Source organism: Microcebus murinus, chromosome 9 (assembly GCF_040939455.1).
Source record: "Microcebus murinus isolate Inina chromosome 9, M.murinus_Inina_mat1.0, whole genome shotgun sequence".
In the NCBI taxonomy this organism is placed as follows: Eukaryota; Metazoa; Chordata; class Mammalia; order Primates; family Cheirogaleidae; genus Microcebus; species Microcebus murinus.
Genome location: NC_134112.1, coordinates 66,829,791 through 66,850,639, shown reverse-complemented (window position 1 = coordinate 66,850,639; position 20,849 = coordinate 66,829,791). Strand labels below are relative to the sequence as shown.

Here is a 20,849-nt window from a genome sequence, read left to right as displayed (position 1 = left end):
GGCTGGTCTTTGTGACTGAATGTAAAAGGTATGGAAGAGTGAGGATGCTAGAATGCCTCCCCGGTTTCTGGGTAGTGAGTGGGGAAGGAGAAGAGGAAGCATGTATGAGGGAGAAGAGAATGAGTTCAGCTTTGGACATGTTTAGTGTGCTTGCAAAGCATATCATTGGCAAGTTGGAGGTGTCTAGAAGGCTTGAATATAGGATCCTGGAACTTCACAAGCGATTGTGGAGGCCAGAGATACAGATTTCCGATTTCTTACCATATGGAGAGTAGTTAAAGGCATGGGTAAGGATAAAAGTGCTTAGAGGAATGGTAGAGAAAGAGAAAAGGGCTAAAAATAAGTCTTAGAGACTATTGAAATTAGTCTATGAAAGAGAAAGATGCAAGGATGCTTAAGGAGAGTAGCCATAGAAGTTGGGAGAAAAGGGAAAAGGAATCTTTTCAGGCCAGGGGCAGAGAGAATTTTAAGAAGTAGAACCCAGTTAAAATTTAATGCTACAAATGATCAAGTATGATGAAAGTCGTGTCTGTTGGAAGTCACTGATTTTGTTGGAGTGGCAGAGCTAAACTGCCGTGGGTAGAGGAGTGAACAGGAGGTGAGGATAGAGAGTAGACATGGTTGGGTCCCTCCTAGGACATAATGACTTAGTGTTCTTCAGTCAGGATATTTACTTATTAATAAATTTGATTGTGTATATTTAAGTAACAATGGTGATGTTATGGGACATACATAGATAGTAAAGTGGTTACTATTTAAGATAAGTGAAACATTTTAACACATCCATCATCTTATATAGTTACCCATTTGTGTGTGTGCTATAAGAGTAGCCAACTTCTACTCATTTAGCAAAAATCTCAAATGCAATACCAAATACAATGCAATATTCTTAACTGTAGTTTTCATGTTGTACATTAGATCTCTAGACTTGTTCATCCTACATATCTGCTACTTTGTATCCTTTGACCTATTTCTTTCCATTGCCTGCTTTTTCTCCCATAACTGTTTTATTCTCCATCTCTGTATATTTGACTTTTTTTTTTTTTTTTAAGATTCCACATATAAGTGAGATCACGTAGTATTTTTCTTTCTATGCCTGGCATATTTCTCTTAGCATAATGTCTTCTATGTTCATCTGTGTGGCAAATGGCAGGATCTCTTTCTTTTTTAAGGCTGAATGATAGTCCATTGTATATGTGTGTGTGTGTGTGTGTGTGTAGATATACATACATATATACAATAGTTTCTTTTTTTATTCATTTGTTGGCAGACACTTAGGTTGTTTTCTTATCTTTACACCGATTAAGATGGCTATTATCAAAAAGACAAGATAACAAATGTTGGTGAGGGTGTGGAGAAAAGGGAACACTTGATCACTGTTGGTGGGAATATAGATTGGTATGGCCATTACGGAAAAAGTATAGAGGTTCCTAAAGAAATTAAAGATAGAACAACCATATAATCCAGCAGTCCCTCTTGTGGGTTATACCCAAAGGAAATGAAATCATCACCTTGTAAAGATATCAGCTGGGTTTTTTAAAAAGCTTGCCAGGGGATTCTACTATGTGCCCAAGAATGAGAAGCACTGAGGAGAGGCATGTTTATATGCTGCAAGGAAGGAACCCCATAGAAAGGGAGATGTTGAAAATACAGTTGCTTGTATTCTAGATTCCTTGTTTATCATATTTTCTTATGAATGAAAATAAGGTTATTGCCTCTTTGTTTGCCTAATCCTTCCCTGCTTTTTAAATTCATATCTGGCCCCACCCCTAAATGTCCTGTCCAGTCTACTCTTTCCTGGCCCAGAGTTCCACTGCTGTCTTGCTCTCACCATGTTGGCCTTTTTGCATACATTATTCTCAAACCTAATCCGGTTGTGAGGAAAAAAGTCCACTTTCCTTCATTAAAAGTTAAACAATTTCACAGGAGTGTCTACTAGGAGAATAGGGGAAATAACCATACCAAACAAAAATCATTAAGTGTAGCTAAGACTTATTAATATCTGCTATGTTCGAGACCCTGGATCTAAAGATAAATAAGATGGGAAGATTGAATAAGATAGGGATCTGCTCTTAAGAAGCCCTCAGGGCAGTGAGAGAAATGGATATATAAAGAAAGAAATGGCTTGAGATGCAATGTATGCTGTTATATCAAGAGGTAGAGTTCGAGGTAGGATGGGTGCAAAAAAACGGACTTCTTTATTTTGTGTGATCCTGAAGCCTTCACAGAGGAGGTGGTGCTTAAGCTACAGCTTGAAGTATGGTGTGGTGAAGTTTAGGTAGTGAGATTAGGTGAGTAAAGTATTCCTTGATGGCCCCATGATAGCAACAAAAGGGTTTTAGGTTTCTCACCTCCTCTTCCTTTTTGTTTTGCTTATTTTATTGCAAGGTAATTTTGTCCTCGAGTGAGTTCCTAAGGGATAAAGATGTTTCAGCTTACATATAGAAATATCAGCATTTTTCTCCCTTTGTGGCATAAACTTTCTATGAATTTATCACCACTGGTTTCTTATGTATTAGACAGCTAACACAGTCCAGAGCAATTAAATCACAATATCTGGGAGATGAATTCTAGGTACTGATATTTTTCAAAGCATCCTAGGTGTTCTAATGGCAGTCAGGGTAGAGAACCACTGGGCTAAACCATGGTTTAGAAGAAAAGGTTGGGATTGAAAACTAAAAAATTAGATTCTTCTAATTCCTTTTAATAGCTGTGTGTACTTAGTTTAAGTTACCTCAACTTCACTAAGCCCATCATTCGGTGGAAGACAGGATGGTGGGTAATATACCTGTCCTTCATGTCTTGCAAAGTTATATGGGTCAAAAGAGGAGATTTATGTGAAGGAATATCATATGCAGATGTGGTTATAACAATAAAATGTTCTGGGCCAGGTGTGATAGCTCACACCTGTAATCCTAGCTCTTTGGGATGCTGAGGTGGGAGGATTGCTTGAGGCCAGGAGTTCGAGACCAGCCTGGGAAACAGAGCAGAACCATGTCTCTAAAAAAAAAATAAATAGAATTAGCCAGGTGTGGTATGGGCACCTGTAGTCCCAGGTACTTGGGATGCTGAGGTGGGAGGATAGCTTGAGCTCAGGAGTTCAAGGTTACAGTGAGCTATGATCCTGCCTCCACATTCTGGCCTGAGAGTGAGACCCTGTCTCTAAAAGGAAGAAAAATTGACCTTCTTTAGAAGTGGTCAGGCTAAGAGCTGGTCACCTTGTTCTGCAAGACAGTAATGATTTTATGGATTTAGATGTAATATTTCATCATTATGAGAATTTTGATATATTTTACTACATTTTTATATTGCTATAAAAATGTTGAAGACTAAATCAAAAAAGCAAATCCTTAAACAATCAGCAGTTGAGCATTTCCAGTGTGGCACATTAATTCTAACTGTTTAAAATTACACAAATGTTTATTGTAATTAAGATTGTAAAGTGTATGAATATTCTCAATGTCAGTAATGTAATTGTTTAGTATTTAAATTCTATAAACATGTTAGGTGTTTATTTTGAAGATGTATGCATTAAAAAAATAGTAAATTTCTAGAAGCTGGTAATCACTCTATAGAGTACCGTGGAGCACCAAAAATTCAATTATATTGTATGTCCCATTATGTCTGTTAAGAATACAAGGACATATGCTATGTCTGTGTATGGTGGGAAGCCTGGGTATTAGTGTCAGTCATATAATCATATAGGAGTGATCATCCTTAGGCCTTATTTTGATTGAGAAGTGGTATTGTTTAATGACAAAATTGAACCTAAAGCCTAAAGACTGGGTTCTAGACCTGGTTTCTCTGCTCATGCCCATATGATAGTTAGGGGAGTTAACCTTTCTGAGCCTCGTATGTAAAACTGGGATGCATTAGTTCTTCATTGTTTTGTAACTTATCAAAGACCTAGTAGCTGAAAACCCTCATTGTTTGTCATTTCATGGTTGCTGTGGGACAGCAGTTTGGGGTGCCTCCCTGCTCAGGATCTCCTGAGGTTGCTGTCAGATGTCAGCTGGAGCTGCAGTTATCAGAGCATGACTAGGGCTAAAAGGTTCACTTCCAAGGTGGTGTACTCACATAGCTGGCAAGTTGGTGTTGTAAGCTGGTTCCTCTCCACGAGGGGCTTTCCATGGGTCTGTCCTCATGCCATGGGAGCTGGCTTTCCCCAGAGAGAGAGATCCAGGAGGCCAAAGTGGAAACTGTAATGCCTTTTATGACCTATCCTTGGAAGTTGGAAGTTACACACTATCATTTTTGAGGTATATCATTGGTCTCACAGACCAGCCCTGATTCAGTGTGGGAGGGGACTACATAAGGAGAAGAGGCAAGGACCAATAGGGGTTATCTTGTGAGGGTCAGCTACCTGAGATAATAACAGCGTCTACCTGGTGTAGGATAGTTTCGAGTTTCATTTAAGAATTTATGTGAGTCCTTTGTAAACCATTAAAGCAGCATGTAAAGGTGATATAAAAGTGATAACTGTTCTCCTAGACCAATAAAATTGAGTCTGAATGGAAGTTGAATTATTTTGCTTTGTGTCATGTTAGCATTATTTCACCCTTGGCCTCCAATCTTTTCCTTCTTTTTTTTAAAAATTATTTTATCTTATATCTTTAACATATTTTATATTCAAGAAATACCTCCCTTTAATAATAAGCTAGAACAAAAAGGTATTTTTCAGGTTTTAACATCTTCTGGTGTTAGAAGTAGTACGTTGAATGGGAGAAAATTATAAATACAAGCAGTGACTGTAGCAAGAACCTGTTGGTCACCGGAGTAACGTCCTCAGGTTTCACCCTAGAGAATCTTGATAAAATCTCTGAATGTCTTGTTCTTTGTACCTTTCTTTTGGTACTTCCTCTGCCTTGCCTGGATTACAGTTTCACCATATTTTCAACTGGAAACTTCTTAAGGTAGGGGCCACATGTTACTGTTGTTCAATGTCCCCCAGCACCTTTAGCACAAATGCTTTCTGCCTCATGGTGCTTAATCAGTATGTGGTGAACTGAATTGTGTTGCTGGAAGAACTCCAACCTTTGTGCCTCCCTGAAATTGCAGATGAAGAGGGTTGTGTTCTGCTGAGGTGATGGTGATGATGGTGGTGGCAGATCCTGCTGGAACCATCTTTAAATCTGTCTTATGGGCCCCTGGTTTGCCACTGGAGCCCTGGCCTGTCTTAAATGACTCAGATGTTTGGACTGCTAGTTGCTTATTCTGGCTTCCTCACTGATGACCAAAGCAAGCGAGCAACCCCCCGCCCCCAACAGTTATTCGTATGTGACTTCGAAAATCTTGTTGAACTCTTTCTGCTCAGTTTGGTAACTCATAGCATGTTTTTGACTTCTTAGATTAAAAATACCCAGAAGGTACAAGCATGTAATAAATCATAAAAATTTAATCTTTGCAATTTATTGCAAGTTTATTTTGAGAGATGGGCCTTTGTAATGGCACTTTGACACACACACTTTTATATATCTTTCTGTTGAAAAATGTAGCATTTACAGTCACCTTTTGAAAAATCATCTTGCTTGTAGCTGGAGGACACATTGTAAACACGTCAAGTTCTAGCTTTGAAATTGCATACTGCAAAGACGTTGTCTAAAGAAAGGAAATGTTTGTAATGTCATCACATTCTGTATTTTAGGATAATTTCATTTCATATGATTTTCCCACTACGTAGAACAAAAAAATTCAGAGCAACTCAGATTCTTTTCTCCTTTTTGCTCTCTCCCGCAGACTGTCCTGCTGATTTCCTTCTTTAGGAATCCTTTGCTTCCTTAGTGTCACTACCTGCCTTCTCCAGGACTCTTGTCTGAACCTAACTCCTTTCCTGTCTTTGGACTTAGTATACTAATGACAGAAGATGGGTAGGTTACAAAGGGGACAGAGCAGGTGTTGGCATGAGCAGTGGGGGTGTAAAGGAGAGTTGCACTGAAGCTTAGGCTGCTCCTTACTGAGAAGCTAATAGGGGAACTCTGAAGTGATGATTGCTAGAAAAAGATTAAAGTTGCCACAGATATTTGCCTTTTTTTGAATAGACTTATTTTTTTTTTTAGCTCATTTTCATTTCATAGCAAAATTGAGTAAAAGGTACAGAGATTTCCCATATACCCTCTGCCCCCTACCAAAACCTCCCCAACTATTAACATCCTCTCAACAGAGTGATGTTTGTTAGTTGATGAACCTATATTGACTCACCATTGTTACCCAAAGTCCATAGTTTACGGTTCACTCTTGGCGTTGTGCAATCTATGAGTTTATACAAATGTGTAATGATCATATATCCATCATTATAGTATCATGCAGAGTGTTTTCACTGCCTTAAAAGTCCCATGTTCTGCCTATTCATCCTTCCCTTCCCCTAGCCCTGGCAAACCTCTGATCTTTTTACTATCTCCAGTAAAAAGTGTTGCCTTTTCCAGAATGTCATAGAATCATACAGTATGGAGCCTTTTTTGCCTTTATTTTTAGTTTGCCTGATGTAGATTATTTACAAAGTATCTTGGTGTTTTTCCAGCAGCTTATTTTGTTTGATAGTTGCTTGAGTAAGAGTTTTATTAGTGTCAGATTAGAGACTGAGTAATTATTAGTAATTTAGTTTTGTTAAATACTATTTAGCATTGTTATTATGTAAGGGTAGTTTGAAGAACTTTATAAATGAATTAGCTTGTACTTTTTATGAGTACAAGTTCATGGGTAAGAGAAGTCCTGTAGTCTGAACACATGAGTTATGACAATACATTAGAACAGGGGTCCCCAACCTATTGTGAGTTGTGTAATTATTTCATTATATGTTACAATGTAATAATAGAAATAAAGTGCACAATAAATGTAACGTGTTTAATCCTGAAACCTTGCCCAACCCCCCTGGTCCGTGGAAAAATTGTTTCCCATGCAACCAGTCCCTGGTGCCAAAAAGGTTGGGGACTGCTGCATTAGAAGACTAATTGCTTGAGACCTGTCTGGTGTATATGACTATGTGATATTAATACTGTAAGCATTCAGTTAAAACCTTTATATTAAGGCTTAAAAAACAGACATTAAATATTAAGGCTTGAAAAATAGACATTAAATATAAGTTTCCAGATAATAAAGTGGTGACATATAGTGAAAAGGATATGGAATTGGAGTATGAAGACCTTTATTCAAGTGCTAGTTCTGCTACCAGTTGTGTGAACATGAACAAGTCATTTTTTGTCTCTGAACTTCATTTTCTTTTTGGGAAAATGGAGGTAACACATACTTCATAGGTTATTTTTGAGGACTATATGAGCTGTTTGAGAACCGTGTGAATTTTAACTCATAAAGAAATGTGAGGAATTGTTTGGTTTATGAGTCAGACTTGGTTACTGTAATCAACTTTTAAATTTTTTTTAGTTTTGTAGACAATAAAGAAAGGAAATAATGATTTGGGGCTAACAAGGCAATACTGCTGAAAGGAAGGTGATTTATATGTATCTGAGAAAAAAAATGACTGTATTTTTTACTGAAAATGTCTCATTGATTAAGCCTGCTTGTGTCTTCCTGTGAAAGGTATGCACTTTGGGGTATTCTGCTTGTGTGCTTGGCTCCTAATCATATTTATTACCTAGTTGTCAGCTTTAGATGTTAGTCCTCCTTCCAATAGCATGAATTATATTGCCACATTCTGTATGGAGTCAGAGACACATAATTTATTATTTTTGGAAAGAAAAGACTAGATTCTAAGATCTTATGACCAGTCTCTATGTGGTTCAGGCCACTAGGGCAAGGAGGAATTAGATAGAAAGATTCTGGGGAAAAGAATAGAAATAGCCTTGTGAATTTGAATTCCCAAGGGAGGTGATATATTAAACACAATTATAGTTTCAATAAAAATGTCCCTGTAGTTTAGAACACTTAGAAAGGAATTGTCAGTGACATAATGATGAATTAAAATTAGAGAAAACTTTATACTTCTGAGTTTGAGAATGATTTATGTATGATACTTCAAGAAAAAAGTCATCTCCTGTTAATAACATTGACATGTTTGTTGTAATCTTAACTTTTTGTATTTCTAATAACTTAAAGTAACTTTCTTTTATTACCTTTGAAAATCATCACATGGCCAAAGATAGAATGATGGAATATCCTGTGGACCGAAGATTAAGAGTGACTGTTCAACCACTTACTCCTAAAGTGGATGTGGGAAATCAAAAAGGAATTGTCACCAGCAAACAAAAAAGGGTACAAACAATTCCTGTTAAGTGTTGTTTGACCAATGATATTGAGAATGGGGAGAAGAAAATGTAACAGGAATTTTAGAGAAGCATGCAGTGGAACAGACTTTTCATTTTTTTAATGTCTGTGTTTGGAACAACTTCTCTTTGTAGCAGGCACATAGAATGCCACTTTAGGGAATTGAACTGTGTGATGAGATAGATAATATTCTCTTCCTGCAACTGGTTTCTCACTACTCAGGTTAAATGTGGGGAAATTCAATGATCTTGACATTTCATGAAATCTTCCTGGACACTTAATCCCAGATCTTGAAAGTAGGTTATAAAAGGGATATGACAGTCTGTTTCTACTTCAAATGGAGAAATAAGAGTGAAATTGTTTAGTGAATGGCACAGTGTGAGGTCCATGCTTTTCTGTTTTGGATTTTATAGTAATAAAAAATGTGGGGCAAGTCATCTACGATTTTTTATCATCAGGAGTCTCATCTTTAACTTGGTCTGATTGTTTGGTTGTTTGAAGTTAACTAGAGAGAATAATTGTTCTAAGTCCTTAGTCAAAGAAGTAGAACAGCATGTTACATTATTCCACATTTCTGCAGCATTCTATTTCATAGTAGTTTAAAATTTATTTATTGGGTAAATGAGTATATTTGATATTTGGATCAATTTCAAATGTGGATACTTAAGTGTTGGTTAAACTTAAGATTGTAGTCAGTGATTTTCACAAAATTCCTCTCTGAACAGCTCACTCTCCTGCTTAAAATGGTTCTGTGGTTCTGTTCCAGTTGTCCTTAGATTAAAGGTAGAAACTTGCTTCAGTTGGCCTAAAAGACCTATCTTACTTGGCCCCACTTGCCTCTCCAGATTTTTCTTTTTTTCACTCCAGCATTAGCACTTTGCACTTGAGTCAGACTAACATATAGGAAATAAGTTACTGTTTACCTTGGCCTAGTCTTATCTTCTCATTTTATCAGGTTATAGCTTAAAGATTTAGAGGCTTCTATCCAGTCTCCTTGCTGTGTGCTGCCATAGCACAAAATTCGTTGGAAGATCTGTTTGTCGACTTTTGTGTAATGTAGTAGGCCCTCACTAAACAATTGTTGAGTCAAGGTGATCTTGAGTGATTGGGGAGAGAGCAGAGACATCAACTTGAACAGACTTTTGAAGGAAGGGAAGAACATTCAAAATAGGAGGTACAGTTTGAACAAAGACATAGTGGAAGTACCTTAATTCCTAAATTTAACATCAATGAGTAAACCACTTGGCTACAGTAAGGGGTTGTGGGACATACAAGCTGAAGTTAGATTGTGGGTGACCTAAATATTAGACCCTGTTATTTATGAACAATGTACACTTAATAGTTTATAAACATTAAGGAAGGAATAATTTAAGAATTTTTGACTGGGGACCCATATGGCAAGCAGTGTTTTAGGGAGAATAATATGACAAGTATATAGGACTGGTTGGAAAGTAGAGGGGATGATGAAAAGTAGACTAATCGTGAAACTAATTTACTTGCAAGGTAGTAAGGATTTTCACTATGGCGATTGTGGGAATAGAAGATAAGAGATGCTCTGAAACCATTAGAGAAAAGAGTAATAAAACATAACTGCATAAAAATTCTGTATTGCTAAAAAAGAGTGAAAGAAAACATAGTGTATCAAAAAAGCAAGAAAGGAAAAGACAAAGTAAAAGACAAGCAGGAAAAAGATTTGCAATTCATAGTATAGGAAAAAGACTAATTTTATAAATATGTAAAGAACAACAGCAACTCCAGGGGAAAAAGGCCAGTTGGATAGAAAAATGAACAAAGATGAAAAATATGAATAGTTCATAATAAGGGAAATGTAAAATAAAACTTTAATGAGATGGATTATTTAAACCTAATTGGCAAATAAGCAAATTTTGAAAACATAAAGTGTCTTTGAGGGAATAGGGGACTAGGCAGTATGATTCCTGCTAATGGGAGTATGGATTTGTATAATTTTCATTGAGAACAATTTGGAAATAGTAATCAAAACTTAAAATACACATAGCATTTTGATTCTTCTACTAGATTGTATCTTATAGGTTTTATACTTGCGTGAAGTAATATATATTTAAGGATATTCTTGGCAGCAATTAGAGACAAATACCCATCTTTAGAGGGATCAATAAATTATAGTACTTCTAGTGGAATATTTAATAGTTAAAAAGAATAAGGCAGTTTTATATATACTGAAGTGGAATAATCTTTAAGATATATCATTAAGTCAGAAAGTAAAGTGTGGAACAATGGGTATTAATTAGTAGGTTATTATTTCAGAGGAGACTAAGATGTATTTTCTTGTATATGCATAGAATATCTCTGCAGGGAATTATAAGAAAATGGAAAATGCCTGTGGGGATAGGAACTTGGTAGCTTGAGAACAGGGCTGGTAGGGAATCTTATTTTCCATTGTATACCTCTTTTTGGGTATTTAAAATTTTGTATTATACAAAAATTTTAAAAAGGTGAAACATATTCAACTAAAAATGTACTTCTGTATTACATATAGCCAACTCTGAGAAATTAGGGAATAAAAATGAATTATAAAAGAATCCTCTTGTTCATATATCTGATAAGGGGTTAATTATTCACAATATATAGAATCTACAACTCAACAAGAAACAATCTTACTGAAAAAGGGGCAAAGGACTTGAATAGACATTTCTCCAAAGAATGTATAAAAATGGCCAGTAAGCACATGAAAAGATGCTCAGCATCACTAATCATTAGGGAAATCCCTATCAAAACCACAGTGAGATTCTATCTGGTACCCATTGGGATGACAGACTCTCTGGAGTTTTTTGGAAGTGTTTGTGAGCAAAGATGACCAACTAGACATAGTTGTTTTCTTCTTGATTTTGTCTCTCATTTAAAACAATATTTTAAATTGACATATAATAATTGTATTGGTTTTCTCTTAATATTGTAAAATACATTGTTCTTTTTTCTCTTTCTGCTCTGAGAGTATGTGTGTGTGTGAACCTGACTTCTGTTTGCACTTACCTTTGTTCTGGGTGTTGTATCTTAATTCTGTCTCTCAGAATAAGAGAGAGGGTTGGGGGTTTTGTCTCAGTTGGGGTGTTTTTGTCTTTTTCTTACTTGAGTTTGTCTCACTTTTGTTTTGTTTGAGGTATAAACCACTCCCCTTTAATCCTTCTGTTTTATCCCTTGCCATGCTGATTCTGCCTGTTTCATTCTTAGATTGGGCAGTTACATTCTTTTTCCCATTTTAAAAACCAGTATAACATTATTTTATGAATGTTGATTGTAGATCTCTGCTCCCCAACTGCTTTCTCTCACCTTGTTTTGCTGCTGTTACAGTAAGCCTGAGTCCCGTTTGCCCTCTGCCACAGAGGCCATCTTCTCCTAGCTATCTCCCAGCCAGTGGAGCAGAATATGTCTAGTATACAAAAGGTGAAGATGTTTTATTCTAAAGCTTTTCCATAAGTAAATTCATTGGGCTTTATTGATTTTTCTCTGTGACAGGTGAAGTATCTAATTTAGTTGCTTTGTTGATGTTTTGCTGTTTTGTCTCTTCATGATATAACCTTGCCCTTTCTCTTGTTGCATTAAAGAAATATGAACTGAATTCTTAAGAGTTGATAGGAACCACACTCAATTTTAAGGATAGAATTTGTCCTTTCACCAGGCATTACATTGCTCAGTTAACTTTTTTATCTCTTTTTTTCCTCCCTAATTCTCAGCTATTAAAGCCAATGGGATATATATATATCCACACCATTCAATGAAGGTAGATGGGGTAGATTGTGAATTCATTTGTCTTGCTAATTTTTCTTTCCTGCTAGAAAAGGTGAAGAAAAAAGTCTGAGAAAAAGTATTTTCTATTGACCTTCTATTGGAGAGACTTAAAGTAGTCAAAGGGGAAAGACAGATATATTCTCAAGGATTTTTATTCGATTATGGAATAAAAAAAATTTTGTGGTTTATCTCAAGTGTGATTCTTTTTTGGGGCAAGTTTTGTGTATCTTTTAACAAATATATGATTGGATGTGAAGATATAAAAACTATACGTTTGCTATCATACAACATTTAATTTTGTGGTAATATCATTGTCTAATTTTTTTTTTTTTTTTGAGACAGAGTGTCGCTTTGTTGTCCAGGCTAGAGTGAGTGCCGTGGCGTCAGCCTAGCTCACAGCAACCTCAAACTCCTGGGCTCAAGCAATCCTTCTGTCTCAGCCTCCCAAGTAGCTGGGACTACAGACATGCGCCACCATGCCCAGCTTATTTTTTCTATATATTAATTGGCCAATTAATTTCTTTCTATTTATAGTAGAGATGGGGTCTTGCTCTTGCTCAGGATGGTTTTGAACTCTGACCTCAAGCAATCCGCCTGCCTCGGCCTCCCAGAGTGTTAGGATTACAAGTGTGAGCCACCACACCCGGCTGACTGTCTAATTTTTATCTTTATTTTTGACTAAAGAATCTGATTGGTTAGAAAACATGCTGTTGAACCAGTACCTTAGGATTAATCAAGAGTGGTTTTGGCGCACAGAGATGGATTATCCTAGCCCTTTGGCCAACACATATTTTTGTTCTCAAGCAAAGTGATACGGGTAACTTGGTGGGAAGCTTGTTACACTAATAGGCCCTTACCAGTTGTAGGAGGTGACTTGGGTGGTATGGTGGTAGTTACATTAGCTTCCCATTTGAAAAGTAGAGCACGTTAATACAGAATGTTTAACACATAGGTAATGAACTACTGCAGAAAAAGTAGTAGTTTAAAATTAATTGCAGTTTTAGTTTAAAATGTAGTTGATCTTTAAGTGCTTTGTTCTGTATTTGCTTTTATAGTTGCTGAAAATATTACACATGAAGATTATGCTTTAAACACTGAAGTGTTTTCCTAGTATTAACTTAAACAATTGTGGGAAACATTATACTTGAAAGGTCACGTTGATTTTTGTGGCATTTTCAATTTTACATTTTATACATACGGTTGAATTGGTTTATCTCCTAGTTGAGTGTTTAAAGATCCAGGTAATACACGTAGAAGGGAAATTGCAAAAGGGCACATGTTTTGGTATGCACATATCTTTCATCTTTTGTTTCAGCAGTGAAATTTCAAATCCTGAGAGGCAATTGAGAGTGCTGAGAAGACAGCAGGATAATAAGGGCCTTCAGTACTTGTTAAGTCTAAAGACAACTCTAATTATATTTTTCTATTAATTGATGCTGCACATAGACTTTGTCTTTTCTTCCTTTTCCACCCTTCCCCATTTGAATGAGACTTGGACATTTACCTTTTACATAGTGGATTGAATTAATTGTGTATTCAGAACACTTTTCCCAAGTAAGTTGCATCTGAATGCTGTAGTAGCAGTTATGAAATCAATAACTCATTCTGCCCCATGTTTTATTGGAGTGTTGAATATTTATTGGGAGTGGTGAGTAACTGGGAGGCAGCATAGCATAGTGCTTAAATATACAGGCCAGGGGGTCAAGTAATCTGAATTCAGCTCTGATATTTACTGTCTGTATCACCCTGAGAAGATTCCTTAAACACTCAGGATCAATTTATATCTTTTAAAATGGGGATCAAAATAGGGTTAATGCAAAGATTGAAGTAATTAGGATAACAAAAATTTTTATTTTACTATTTTTAATACAGTGATACAATATTTTAGACACACAATGAACTCTCTATACAGTCCTTTGCTAGACTGAAATTTTTCTTTCATTGGTTCTATAATAAAATTGTTATTTACAGGCCAAGCGCTGTAGCTCACGCCTGTAATCCTAGCACTCCTGGAGGCCGAGTGGGCGGATCCTTTGAGGTCAGGAGTTCTAGACCAACTTGAGCAAGAGCAAGACCCCATCTCTACTAAAAATAGACAGAAATTAATTGGCCAACTAAAAATATATAGAAAAAATTAGCCAGGCATGGTGTCGCATGCCTCTAGTCCCAGCTACTTGGGAGGCTGAGGCAGGAGGATTGCTTAAGCTCAGGTGTTTGAGGTTGCTGTGAGCTAGGCTGAAGCTGCGGCACTCTAGCCTGGGCAACAGAGTGAGACTCTGTCTCAAAAAAAAAAAAAAAAAGAAAAAAAAAGTTTAAAAAAATAATAAATAAAAACCCAAACCAAAAAAATTGTTGTTTACAGTTTTTCTTTCTTTTCCCAATTAATACTTTCTTTAGAGTTTGTAGATTTGATCATAATTTGTGGAAGAGTAATTATGACTGATTTGTGAATGGCTAATCACTCTATTAAAAATGAAACAAAACCTTACTGTACCATTAGTCAAAATTTTTTATGTACTTGTTTAATATTTGTACTGAAGTTAATACCCAAAATACAGCAAAATGTTGGTATAATTTTGGCCAAGGAAAAATAAGCTTTTGACTATTTCCTGGAGGATTCTGTTACCCACATCTAACTTTTAAAAACAATCTGTCATCTGTGATTTTATTATGGCTGTTTTGCTTGACATATATGAAGAGGTGAAATTGCCATTTTTCTTTTTAATTACTTAGATGACAAATTAGCCGGCTGGGGAAAGGTTTTTGTGTGATACACCTAGTCTTATTTTGCAGAACAAAGGTACATTAGGTTCTGAAAAACTTCATTATTCAAAACTGTTATTAAATTACTTCAAATTTCTATTTGGCTCATATATATTTTTTCTAGCTCATATATTCCTTAGAACCTATCAAAATTGTTACTGGACTTTCTAAGTCATTTACTGTCACAGCCATTGCAACACTGTCTATACCATTAGTAGTGTTGTTGATGAGACGATAAAAATAAGTTTCTTACAAAATGGGAGAGGTCAGGCGATTATTCTCAGGGTTACTAAGCTATTGATGAAGATGAAAACAGCTTTTATTGGCGACCAGTATAAAAATAATTAGTTTTATTTATTATTATTGGTGTTTATTTGCAAATTCTTTATCTTTGCTGCTGAAAGCTGGAAGCTTCCCTAAATGTATATATTTTCCCATATCACCCAGCCAGCCACTCAGCAAGTATTTATTAAATAAGGACAGGTATGAAGTAAAGTTCAGACAAGAAATTAAACAGTGTTATCATTAGAAGTGTTGACCTTGCAGCAGAAATCAGAAGTGGTCTTGGAGCATGGGCACAATGATGATGATGGTGGGACACATCATGGAAGGTAGATGTTATAGTACTGAGAGGAAAGGGGCAATTCTGATGTGGAATGTAAAAGCCTGAGGTTAGACTCATAGAACCATAAGCTACTTGGAGCTAGAACCTTAGAAGTAGTCTGTTCAAATAAATGAATTTTTTGCTCATTGGCATAGCTAGGACTTGAATCCAAGTCTTCTGATTTCTAATTTGGCACAGAGCATGGGAGGAGGAGAAAAGATTTAGCCTTAGAACAGGGGGGGCACTTGGTTCTTTGGGACTGACACATGCACGGAGGGAGGTATATTAGGTGGCCTGCGTGGCTCTCTAAACAGCCTGACCTGGCCACTGATTTTCTCCCTTACTCTTCTGGCTGGCACTTACAGGAATGGAGTAACTGACACAACCATATGAATCTGACTTTCTATCAACATTGTCCATGGGTGGTAATATAAATATTATCTACAATTATGAAAGCAGTCAAGATACATTTATTTAGCACCTGTAAATGCTTAGCACAATTCTAAGAATTTAGGATATAGGAAGGGAGTGAGACATTGTCTTTGCCCATTAGGGGCTTACAGTCTAGTTGAGGAGAATGGCCATACCTGTAAACATTAACTAAGAATCTTGGGTGCCAAGTGAGGGTGTGGCTAAGTGAATGCCAGGGGAGTCTGGAAGCAGAAGAGGGCACTGCGGGTTAGAGTGCTCATGTAAGTTTTCCCAGAAGAGGTGAGAATTAGGTTTGTTTCTTCTCAGCTCAGTGGATCTTATGAATAATTTTATGTGTTCAGCTCTAGAGGTTTCTAGTTCACCTAACTTGTTAAGTTACAGAGCTGGGACTTGATTGCAAGAGTTTCTGTGACTTGCAGTCAAGTTCCAGTCCAAAATTTCACATTTTTGTACTGTTTTGCACAGGTTGGCAGGAGGTTTCTGTTGGAGGGAATCCCATTTCTGCCCGTACCTCAGTGTGTTCACCAGCAGATCAAATTCTCCACACTGCTCTTTCGGATGTTGCATGATGGAGTCCCCCTTGGTTTCAGTTACCCTGTGCCCTTTTGTTCCTTCATTGGCAAAATAGCTAAAATTTCTAGTTAACTATGACTTTGGATCTTTCCATTTAAGGTGATCTTTCTACCAAGAAACTATTAAAGTGAAATGGGAAATTTGTCTACAGTATATGAAACAGTAGCAGCTGGCATGTACAGTGGGCTTCTGTTGTTCAATTAGATTATTTTGGTGTTCTGTGTTATGAATCATTAACTTGAAGATTGGTACATAAATAATGCCATTAAACATAATAAGAGAAATCAATTTAGAAATAGCTGCACCAGAGAATAAATGTATTCCTCAAAACTCATATTATTTTTCCTCTACCTGGATATTTCTGCATTCAAATAGTATTTCTCATTTTAGCACAAATAAGGGCCTATAAACCTGACAGAGTTGAATTTAGTCTAACCAAGAAATATGAAATACATTAAGGCTTGAATTATATAGTGCAAACCTCAAGCCATTGCTGATTCTTTAAGGTAGTGTTTTTTAAACTTTTTCCTTGCTTCTTCTTTTTATGTATTGAATCTTTCACAGGAAATCATGCTTGGAATTCCATTATTTTTTATAAAAAGGAAACCAACAGATAAAAGCAGAGTGGCTCTGATTGAGCCACGGGAGTTGGGGCTCAGAGCTCTCTTTGCTTAGTGCCTGTGACCCCTGGCCTTTGCTCCTCCAGTGAATTCTTAGGATACCATAGAATGTCACAGATTGAAAAACGTTACTTTTAAGGAAAAACAAACTAAATACTTCCAGAAAATAAGCTGTTAATTGAAAAGCAATTCTCAGCGCCTTGTAGTTGAATGGGTTATGAAAGTTACTTGATCCTTCTTACACATCTTTATTGCCTTTGGACATGAGTGCCATGCTATGATTTATTGACAAGCCACACACAAAAAAATCTCCCCAAAGTTGAATATAAATATATTAACAGTATACACATATATGTGCGTATATCTATAATTTCATTTAAAAGTCACTTTATTCATAAATACCTTCAATTGGGAGGTAAAACTTAGGTGAGAGATGGAGATAGTTACTTGTGTGCACGTGGTGTGTACACACACGCATACACATGCACACAATTTGTTGGATGTGGTTGGGCAATACCTTTCTCTCAATCTGTGCCACGAGGGCATATACATTACCTTCTGAATATGATGTAGACAGTCTGTGTGGACAGGAAATTGTAAGGTTAGCTTACCAAAATACTTTCACAAATTATTTTTTATAATAAATTATTAGAAGTGATTTATTACTTTCTACAATAAAACTGTATTGAAAGTTGAACACCTAAGTGCCAGGCACTGAAGTATGGCAGTGAACAAAATGTTTCTTCCCTCACAGAACTCACAGCTGATTAGGGGTAAGGATGAGAAAATCAGGTTTGGACGCATAGAGTGTTATGGGAATGTAGAGGAAAGGTGGCTAATTCAGACTTGGAGAGACAGGATAGACTTCCCGGTAGAGTGACATCTAAGCTAACCTGATGGATGAATAAGAGCTGACAAGAACAAAGAAAGGTAGGAAGAGTGATGTATACAGGAGAGCATCTTTATAAGGGCCCAAAGACAAGTAAAAGTGTGGTAGTTTCCAAAAATTGCATGCAGCTGGGTTTGGTGGGATCATGATGTGCTAATGAAGAGTAGCAATACTAGGGAATCTAATCAGAATTAGATTTGTATGCCAAATCTAAGAAGCTTGATATTATGCTATAGAAAATGGGGAGTTACTGGAGGATTTCAAGCAGGAGAAAGGATTTTTACTGATTTCATGAGGGGCACATTGGCTAACTACCATGTTGACCTTGGGTCAGCTGTTTGGATGGTAACAGTCATTCTCTGAAAGAGGAAGGACCAAAGACTATAGAATAGTGTATAGCTTGTCTTCCCATAACATCTCCAATTGCCTCTATTCTTTATAAAATATTCTTCATGTTATTTAAGGCCCTCCTAACCTTATCACAAAGCTGGTATAATTCAAAAGAACAATGCGTAATGTTCGGTATTTAGGTAGATACTACATAGATATGTCTTCATTCTTTCAGTATAGAAACTGGCATGATGCCTGGCACATAGCAGGTATTCATAAATGCTCATTTATGTAAAAAGAATAAATATCAACGAAAGAGATACCAATTGAATTCTTTTCATCATAATGATTTATTTGCTCCTCTTAACACATCCTTTAGGCTGAGATGGTTTCTGTGTTAGCTGTTGCTTAACAATCCCACAAGGGTCCAACCAACCATTGTGTACTAGTAATGATAATTAATGAAACATTGTACATTTTAAATAGTCTTTAAATTCACAAGCTTTCGTTTTACTACTGGACCCCAAATTCAATTAATAGTTGGATATGTTAATAATCAAAGAACAGTGAAAAATGAACTCAGCTCACATTTATTTTTTGGAAATTAGTGTAGAAGGATCATCTTTGAATTGAAAAATTTTCTTTGTACTTGCAAAGGAATTTTCTTTTTCTTTTCTTTTTTTTTTTTTTGAGACAGGGTCTTGCTGTGTTGCCTGGGCTGAATTGCAATGTGGCATCATTATAGCTCAATCAATCCTCCTGCCCCAGCCTCTTCTGCAGCTGGGACTACAGGCGTGTGCCACTGTGCCTGGCTAATTTTTCTTTCTTATTCTTTTGTTTTTTGTTAGAGACAGGGTCTCACTCTTGCTCAGGCTGGTCTCCAATTCCTGGCCTCAAGCAAGCTTCCTGCCTTGGCCTCCCAAAGTGCTAGCATTGAAGGCATGAGCCACTGTGCCCCGCTGGGAACTTCTTTTTTTTTTTTTTTTTTAATATGCTTCTGAGAATAGTCATAAAGGGAACTAACTTTAATATTTTATATTAATAGTTTATAAAGTTTTTTCATGATATATTACTTGTATGAAATTAAGGTATCTACCTTTTGAAGCTAAACGCCTATAGTTTTAAATTGCCCACATTCAGAAAATAAGCAAATTCAAAACGATTTTTCAGTGATTTATAATCATTTATGACTTTAGGTGATCAAATTTTCCCTTATTTAGGCATTGGGATCACCTGGCAAGCTCCTGTGTCCTTTTGATGTACTTCCATCATTTTTCTGAGGACTTCTTTACTTGGTGGCCTAATAAAATGTTCCACACTCATCTTACACTTTCCTTACCCCAGCCTGGAATCAACCCTTTCTCTGAAGAGCCATGTTTCCTTATCATGGGGAATGGTCCTAGAACCCAAGAACTAGGTACTACATGTACACATTGTCATTTGTCATTTCTTTAAAATAGTGTCTTTATTTCTAGAGCCCCACAGCATTCTTCTTGACTTCTGCTTCTGCTTGTGTGCCTGTTATCTCCCTTTTCCACAGTCAGCACCCTGCTCCCAACTAATGCCTATACTCATTTGCTCAGTCCTACAGTGTATTTATAATAGTTTTGGAATTGTTTCCCTCATTGTTTGTATTTCTTTCCCCTCACCTCCAACCCCAGGGTATATAATCCAATACTATGTTGAGGAGTTGGTTGGATTAGTCCCTCTCCCCCATAGTTGATGCTGTTTATAATTCTCTGTCTTGTTTAGATTTTAAGTGTGACAAAAATTATATATAAATAAAAATGAGTGGTGTAAATAAAAAAAAATTAGTGGGATTGTTTTGACCTGCATCGAATACCTTTCATTAGCAACTATCACTGAAGCAAAATAAAGATTTTCCTTTCTTTTACTTTTCTTCCTGCCTTTTCTCTTTTTTGTTTTTTTTGCTCCGTGTTTCTTATGGACTGTTCCTCTACCTCATTGTATTTTAAAATAGTAGAAGCATTTCTGCTATTAATGACGTGTAAGCATTCCTGAAAATCTTTAATTATGCAAAATCATGTCCTAAAATTTATAGGGCTTATAAGGAAAATAGGACTAAGAACAGATTATTTGAAACCAGTGGAATTTTGTAAACAGGCCTAAAGAAGTAGCAATTGTAATAAAAACAGCACCATTAAGTCCCTACTGGCATTTGCACTCAGCATCACAATCAATCTTAACCTTAAACCCTGGTTTTCTTCCTTTGTTATAGGTCCTTAAAGTCATCCACTTCTAACACAGAACAATTTCATCACAGTTAAAAATCTGCTCCGGGGTGTCGATCTATCAATTTTATTTTATTCTAAACACAAGGGAAATTATCTTTGCATTTCACTTGTTTTCAGTTTTTCACTGTTATAAATAATGGTATATTGAAAATCCTTGATCATATCTTTGCATACATAAAACAAATTCCTGAGAGAGGTACCTCTGCATTAGAAGGTGTGTTCATGTAACATTTTGGTACATATTGCTGTATTATATTCAAGAAAGGTTGTATCCATTTATGCTCAAGTGAGCATGAGAGTTTCTATTTTCCCTTACTGGATACTGTCAGTTTTTAAAACCTTTGACAGTGTGTTAGGCTAAAAAAGGTATATCTTGTTTTTATTTGTATTCATTTTAT

At 36.3% G+C, this 20,849-nt stretch overlaps 1 protein-coding gene across 2 annotated transcripts in view; it reads left to right on the top strand.

Annotated features, from left to right (window-relative positions):
• Positions 1-20,849, top strand: part of IMMP2L (inner mitochondrial membrane peptidase subunit 2) — an 841,176-nt gene that overhangs the window by 5,426 nt on the left and 814,901 nt on the right. The window lies entirely within an intron of this gene.